At 47.3% G+C, this 8,392-nt stretch overlaps 1 long non-coding RNA gene across 1 annotated transcript; it reads right to left on the bottom strand.

Moving 5' to 3' along the window:
* Nucleotides 1-4,650: 4,650 nt before the first annotated feature.
* LOC106006367 lies at nucleotides 4,651-7,335 on the bottom strand. The gene is made up of 3 exons (XR_006604448.1): nucleotides 7,214-7,335; nucleotides 6,152-6,336; nucleotides 4,651-5,792 (listed from the first exon to the last, which is right to left on the bottom strand). It is a non-coding gene; the product is annotated as an uncharacterized LOC106006367 (long non-coding RNA).
* Between the last annotated feature and the right edge of the window lie 1,057 nt (nucleotides 7,336-8,392).

Raw genomic sequence — 8,392 nt, 5'->3', positions numbered from 1 at the left:
CTGTGGCCTGATGCAGATTTTAGAGATTTTTTATTCCTTTCTTATGCACCCTCTCAAGAGTTCTTACGTTGCCCAATGAAGGCATCACTTGAAAGAATGTGGATGGGGGACATGGGAGGGTCGGTGAGTTAAGTGTCTGCCTTCAGCTCAGGTCATGATCCCAGGGTCCTGGGATTGAGTCCCACATCGGGCTCCCTGCTCAGCGGGGAACCTGCTTCTCCCTCTCCCACTCCCTCTGCTTGTGTCTCTCTCTCTCTCGCTGTCTCTCTCTGCGTGTCAAATAAATAAATAAAATCTTAAAAAAATAAATAAATAAAGGATGTGGATAGTTTCCCCATTCTCGTCTGGATGAAAGGATACAATAAACCCATAAACTCCACTTGAAAGGAAAAAAGCCACTATTTATACGCTTATATTTAAAAGTATATTTCAGGAATATTCGTCTTAAAGAGGAGGGACATTCTGACACAGCTACAGCATGGGTAAACCTTGAAGACCCTGTGTTGAGGGAAACGAGCCAGACACAAAAGAGCAAATACCATCTGAGTCCATGTATTTGAGGCACCAAGAATAGTCCGACTGGTAGAGTCCAACGGTAGAGCAATGGTTACCAGGGGCTGGGGAGATGGGAAATGAGAAGTTAGTGTTTAATGTGGACAGAGTTTCGGTTCCAGCAGATGACGTAAGTTGTGGAGATCCTGATGACGACAGTTCCTCAAGGGAGGCTCTTCATGCCTTTGCACTGTTTGCTTCCAAATGGCTACAATGCCACGCTTGATCCTGGGCATATTTTACCACAATAATAAAAGAAAGATATATCTCAAAGTAAACTTCCTAACATCATACATAAAACAAAGATGCTACAACTACAGAGAGGAAAAAGTGCATGACATGGGCAAGGTTACAAAATTAGGAGGTATGCTTATCCAGATTCTTAGTCTTGTCCCAAGGAAAACAAGAAACGAATGTTTACATTAGAGTAACTTAGCTAGAGCTTTGCATGATCTGCAAGCTATTTCTGTCCGTTCCTAAGGTGAGAATGAAGGAATAGGGGAGACCATGGAAGGGCTAGTTACCTCGCCCTTCTCAGAGGTCATCACCACCCGGGGGTGTGTTATTTTATTTAAAGAAGCAAGAGTGTATAGAAGAGTTGAATCACTATGTTGGACACCCAAAACTAATATAACACTGTGTGTTAACTTCTCTGGAAATAACAGTAAATGAATAAGGTAGCAAGAATTCATCCAATGTACAACAAAGTCAATTTCACGTGCTCGGTGTATATTTGATTGTAGCAAGCAATGAAGGGTGACACCTGTTAAGGGTGTTTCCCTCAACAGTTGAGGGCTGTGTGGCCACCAGCCTATCTTGCATGCCTAGTGTCCCATGTTGTCCCTAATTGTTCATAAGGACACTGAAAGGACTCTGCTTTCAGGAGCCAGGGAGTTCTAGAACCTGAACATGCATGAGTCTCCAAGAGCATTAATTCCTTAATACACATTAGAATAACGCACCCTCCTAATAATGGAAAGTCAGAGTCCTCAATGAAAATACAAGAAGGAAAAGGGTGGCTTGGTTCAGGCTTGTTTAGCACAGAGGAGAAGTGAACACAGTAAGAGAAGTTCCAGAAAGAGGAGCAGAACACAGAAAAGCAGTTCAAAGGGGAGAAGCAGAGGAACACAGGCCAGACAAGGCTCAGAACCTGGATCCAAGGAAGGCTCTGGGGTTCTAAGCTCCCTGTAGCACGGGAGCTGCCCTTCCATGTGGGAACGCCTCGCACAGGTTGGTGACAACGGTGGTGGACAAGGCAGGGCACAGGCCAGGCCAGGACTTCGCCGTGTTGGAGTAATGAGCTACCACCAGCAAACTGTGTAAGAAGAAGGTGATGCTCAAAACAAGACTCCCTTCAAAAGTCCTTCCAGTTGGGGTGCCTGGGTGGTGCAGTCCGTGAAGCGTCCAACTCTTGATCTCAACTCAGGTCTTGATCTCAAGATTGTGAGCTTGAGCCCCACATTGGATTCCACGCTGGGGATCCTACTTTTTAAGAAAGAGTCCTTACAGATGAGAAAATGTAGAACATTTGTCCTCAGCTGGCATAGTTAGGTTTAAAGATTGGTCAATATTTAGCTATTCTTTACTTATGATTTCAAGAACCCCTTACACAGAGTGTGGACAGCGTTTAGAGCACTTGCGATGATGAGGGGTGCGGCAGAAGTCCCTCTGGTCCCCAGGTGGGCTGAAGGCCATGCCCGCCCACCCAAGAGTCTCCCACCTCTGTGTTTCTGCTGGACACAGTCATCTGAGTCTCTGCCTGAGCTGATCCTACAAAAGCCCAAAGTCAACTGATGCCGTTGAGCAGGGTTTTCAGTAGAGAAAGTTCGGGGCCCTTGGGGCATTATGAATGTATAAGGACTTGAAGGGTCAAATGCATGTACTTTCCAGTCCGATAAATGCCAAGGGGATTTGCCCATCAGGAAGAACCGTGGGTAGACAAGCTCCCAGTCATCGGTGCTGGCCTGGAGAGCAGGGCAGGATTTAGTGCACGCTTCCCTGCCCACTCTTGTCCAAAGTTTTCACTATTGGTCAGAAGCAGAAGGCTCAGGGGGCCCTGACTCTGGATTGTCACACATCTACCAATAGATAGAAACCAACCTAAAATTCAGGGGCGTGGTTACCCATAAGGTTTCTTGGGAATGTGTGGGTGGGCCTGAGGCTCCCAACCTCCCTGGAATTTAGCTGAACACCACCGCACCTTTCCCTCTCTCCTCCACCTGCGGCCACCGCCGGAAAGGAGCCCAGTATCTCACGGAGCTCTCTGGGGTCTGCAGGCACATGAGCATCCACGTGGCCCTTTTTATTGGCTGACCCACAAATCCTTGTAAAGGAGCCCAAACCAAAAAGCTGGTCAGAAAGTGTCCATCAAACTCTGCCATGGGGGCCCACAGCCCTCATGACCCCTTGAGCTACAGATCTCTGGACTAATGGGTTTTGTCAACAGGGGCTTCTGACAAAGGGTGGCAGCCTTCACCCAAAGATGCCGGGGTAGTGGGATTCTGATAGTCAGTGGGAGCACGCTCTGAAAATCAGCCATTGTCCTGCTGGGGTCTTTTTAGAGCCTCATGCTTGACCTCTGGAGGCCTTGGGAAGCTCTGACCTGCTACTCTCGTCCCAGGGTAGGTCACCTCAGACACAGGAACCCCTGCTTGTCCAGAGGAAATGGTTTCTTCAAGAACATTCACGCCCAGGTTCCCCCAGCATCGCCGCTTTCTATGAAAAAGCAGTCAATGTGCTCTGGGCAGTGGGGAAAGCTTTCTCCTGGTAAAGCCAAGTTCCAGACTTACGGGGCCCTCAGCCTGTACAGATTTCCCTGCAGGCCTTGTTTGCAGACCATGCACCCAACTTGAAACCGGAGGGTATGTCCTCTGAGCTGCTATGGCCGTTCCTGCTCAGCTCCCACGAAAGGGAAGGGACCATGGGTGTGGTCACTGCACTCCATGGGCAGAACCCCAAGCCATCCTCGTGGATCTGGCCAGAGCTCGTACTGACCCACTGTTTTCATCTCTCTGCTGGCTTTTGGGCTGTTGCCGGGGCCCAGTCATTGGTCTCTGGGGGAGGGAGGCCACTTGGCCTGCTCCTGGCCGATGGAGCCCACCTCGCGTCCACCAGGCTGCTCCTCCAACCACACCCCTGGGGCCATGAACATAATCAGGGCCAGGCTCTCCATTTGTGGTCCCACAATGATGCACCTTGTACAGCAGAAGCCACTCCCCGGTGGCCTGACAGTCGAGATGGCCCTTCTGTGCCACCTACCGACCACCATCCTGATCCCGGGGTCCTGACGATAGAAGCCCAGGTTAAATGTTATAGGAGGCAAACTGAATGGGTTAGGCTCCTTCCTCTCTTGGTCAGGTTTCTCACAGTGGCCAATGGCGTGGCATGCTCGTGGGAAAACTCGCCGTATTTGGGGAGGTCTCCTGACTTTTGTTGCATCGCCCAAGTGGAGGGTTTCTCATCTTTTCATGGTATCAATAGCAAACCACATAGAGGATACACTGTCTCTTTCTGGAGCAAAGGGAAGACCTGCTGTGTGCCCAGTACAACAGATCAGGCTTTCCAAATTCAGGGCTCCTCTGCTACAACCCCCCCATGGCACGTGCATACCTCTGTCTGGACCTGATGGCCTCCTCCCTCTGGGGAGCAGTGGTCCTGACTCAGCAAACAACACACTCAAGGTGCCTGCTGCACCAAGAGTCGTCAAGCCCTTTCCCTCTGACGTGAGGTCTCTGTCTGCTGGGAGCGTCCACAAAACTGGGGCAGCCTCACTTGTTGGTTGCAAATTGGGCAAAATCTCTGACCCTTCAGGGGTCTAGATGTTTCTAGTCGGGAACGACACTGTCTGTGTCTTCTAGGCAACCCATGGCTGGTTATAAAACAGACAGAGATCAACCACAGGCTTTGGATGCCTCAGACGGGCGTCTCTATCCAAGTGTGAAATGACAATATGCATGGAGGTACCACGTCTGGGAGAAATTCTTCATTTAAAAATCAGTATCTTCACGTTCGAAATGAAAAATCACTCTAATCAACCAAAAGGCACTTCGGGGAGTACTCAAAATATGGGAGTAATATTCACCTCATAATTTTGTTTTATTGTGATGTGTGAATTAATCCAATAGTCATTTGGGTATTAATAATCCGCGGATGGGAGAAGAGAGAAAATATATATATTCCGAGCGGAAGAGGTTGACAGAAGGGCAGGGGCAGGCCATTAACTCCAGTCGGAGCAGAGATTTTCCTTCCTTTCAATAACCCCGAATGCAGTTACTCTGCCATTTAATATCATTATTTTGGTTCTGAGAGGACCATTCATCTTATAAATCAATTAGTTTGAGGAATGGTTAATTTCCATAGTTAGTATTTGGTTTTGTTCAAGTGACTCCGAAGCCCGTCGGCCCCGCTCGCCCCGCAGGGGTCCCCTCGCCCGGCTTCCTAGCCATCATTTTCACAGGAGCTTCCCCAGGACCCGCGAAGCACATTATTGGGTTAGCGGACCCCGTGAGCGGAGTCTGGCACAGAACGGGAATGTTCGATTTAGGACCTGGAATTGGTTGGTGCCCATTCTCAGAGCCTTTCTGCTGCTCACATGTGCACTCTAGAAGCATCACCACACCCAGCGCCATGGACGCCAGAGCCCCTCCAAATAAACAAATAACCCAGGTAGAGTCAGCGAGTTTCCGATGCACACACAGCTCCCTAACAGGCCCCCTGACTCTCCAGCCACAAACCATCCCTTTAAGTCTCTCCTTCGTAGAGACGGTGGAACCACCACCGGCACATGCTTACCCGGAGAGACCGTCTGGTCTGCAAAAGGACACATCCGGACCATCGATGACACAGAACTCTGATCCCAAGCTCCACAGCAATCGGCCCGAGAGTCAGGACCTGGGCACAAATGACCAGCTTCCCCCATTCTCACTGCTCTCCCCACCCGCTAACTCAGAACCACACAGAGAAAGATGGGCTCCCCTAACCACCCACATGGGTGCCCCACTTCCGCTCAGCCACCCCAGCTTCCATGCGCCAACGGCCTCTGTCGGGGTGCCCCCAGAGCCAGGAGAAAGTGTCTCGGTCCCTCCCGAAAGCACGTGGTGGTAGCTGAGTCCCGTGGCCAAGTCCTGTGGCCGAGTCCCATGCTCCGGCAAGCTCCCCGTGAAGAGTCTTGCTTTTCTCATTCGGTTGGTCTTCATTTATTTCTACGCCAAGTAATAGGAGTCTGGGACTTGCTAGTGGTTCTGTAATAAAACCCTTCAATTACTGAATTGCAAAACTAATAAAAGTTAGGGGGTTGGGGGCCAGTTAGTTTGTATGTTTGCATTGCCATAAAAGTACACAAAGTGAAGATAGTGAAAATTAATGTGGGACCAACAAAGCCTCCTCCCTGTGCCCAACATCCACAGCCCACACCCTCCCCGGGGCTTGCCCCTAGAATCCTCAGGGGGCTAGAGTATGGGCAGCTGTCCCAGCGCTCGACGGGGTCTGATGGAACGCAGGTGTGGGCTTGTATTTCAATCTAAAAGGAAAACGTACATCTGAATTTTAAAACGTATTGGATCCAGTGTATTCTGGATACAGCCTTGGGGACCAAACCCACCGCTGAGTTGTCCTGGGGTTATCGGCTGGATGCTGGACTCAGGTGGGGCCACAGGGACAGACGTCACATTCACACCTGGCAAAGAGCCAGGATCCCATTCAGCTGGACTCCTTCTGTTTTGAATGGGGAACCTGAGCCCCACAGGTTCCCAGGACAAAGCTTCACACATTCCAACTTCAGGATCCCTAAATGTGAAAATATGGCAACTGCTTAACAGTGGTAGGTGCCACAAAAGAACAAAGGTCACTTTTAGCATCATAATTAGTAAACAACATTTTGTCATCGTTATCACCAGGTTCGGATTATCTTCCTGGTTCATATTATGAAAGTTATCAGATTTTCTACTTGTTTTGGCTTCTATTCGTTTCTTAAAATAAAAAAGCTAAGTTAAACAACCAAAGGAAAACCCGCGATATGCAAAACAGCTTACGCGTGGCTATAAAGATAAATGGTGAGACCTTTTAAATAAGGTAGGATTGCTCCTCAGAGAATATTTTGCCAGGATATTTTCTAACGAAGTAACCATCAGGGAGGTCATGTTCCCTGGGAGATCATTCCCAATTCAAATGATTACAAATAAGGTTTCTTTTACCAGATTCTCCCAGTTATGCAGGCAGAGGCCTCACAGTTAAATCAGAGCAGTTTCCTTGCTTCTTTATTTGGGATAAGGAGGAAAATCACCAAATGTTGACTCTCAGAAGTCTCCAAATGAACATCTGATTAGGCCTTTTACTTTTATGAGTAAACCAAGACCCGGACGTTCAGTTCTTTGCTAAAGGTCTTTCTGTTCAAAAGTAGCATATGTAGAAAATTGGATGGCCATTTTGCTGCTTGGTAACGGTAATAAAAACTAAGTTATTTGAACCTGGCAGTGGGCACCATGTTTTATCTGTGTTTATTCATTTAAATCTTGCTTCTAAGACACATAGCCCAATGGATAGTCTTTGTCAAACTAAAACTCAGTGAACTGTGTAATAATCTAGGCAGTTTGATTTCCAGACACTTTCAAAAGGAAACCACAGTTTAAAGTAATATTTCGCAGCATTCTGTAAAGTAACCCACCTTTTTTTCTAACCAGACATTCGACAGGAGTTCTGTTCACCTTGCATTCTCTAATTAAACCACACTGACAGTTTTTTGTTCTTATACGACTATCTCCATTTTTTGGTGGTTGAGTGAAAGCATTACCTGTTGATAAAAGGAAGCAAATAGAAACAATCTTGTAGGAAATCTTGGTTTTCCGGAAAAATTATCTTCCCTCCGTTTTGCGGCAAAAGCCTCTAATAGATTACGGCATAAATCATTTATGATGCCCTCAGACAGTTTCCAAGCCATTTGGCGACCATGAATACAACAAAATAATGGAAGTTACAAAGTAAATTTTTTCTGTTTTTTCAAAGTCCCGTGATGGCCATATTAACTTCCTGTCCTTTTCATTTCCAGGTGAGATGCTTATTTGGGGCACACTGTGTTCTTTTTGACCATGAGCTCTCATCACCCTTTTTTTTTCCCTGTGATGTAATTACACAACATCCTGTCACCTGCACTTTTGAAGGACAGCACTCAGTCCCGTTTGCATTCTGGCCACACAACAGAAGCAAGGTCCTGTTAGTATGCTATTTGTTAACTCTATTGGAAACACCTTCCTAGAATAAGCCACATGTGTGGGCAATCCCTTTCCCTCTTTTGCAGAAAGAGCCAGGGGCTGGGAAGGCAGCATTTGGCAAAATGGTGTTGCCAGGTCACAGCTGAAAACAGATGCTTTCAGAAAATGGTAGAGAAGTGGCTGCGGGAGATCATGATCTCCTGAAAAATGCCATTTCTCTGCAAAGATGAATCCCCTTACAAGAGAACTGAAGAGTCCCTCCAGATAAGCATCAGCTGCAAAGTATCCATTGATTTTGATGATCCTATACAAACCCCAAATTGTGGTGATTGAGCAAAAATGATATTTGAATGAGAGAAGACATTGCTGAGTCAAGAAATTCCAGAATCAGCAGTATGACCAGGATTCTCATCACCTCCGCAGCCACTGTCGTTAGTTCAAGGTCAAGGACCTCAGTCTCCTTGGTTATTAAATACAGGAATCGGACCAGAGAGCCAAGGTCCCTTTTGGTTCAAAGAGTCAGGCATTGTGTATAATGGTCTTATCATGACTCTAACACAATTAAAACAGCTTTTTGTTATAGGTTTAGATGCAATTGCTAGTAAAGGCTTTATACATTTAGCGCGTGGAGAATT

The sequence above is a fragment of the Mustela putorius genome, unplaced genomic scaffold (genome assembly GCF_011764305.1).
Source record: "Mustela putorius furo isolate JIRA1106 unplaced genomic scaffold, ASM1176430v1.1 tig00004033_pilon_pilon_pilon, whole genome shotgun sequence".
NCBI lineage: Eukaryota > Metazoa > Chordata > Mammalia > Carnivora > Mustelidae > Mustela > Mustela putorius.
Note: the sequence above shows the minus strand (reverse complement) of the source record. Positions and strands in the feature narration are given on the sequence as shown.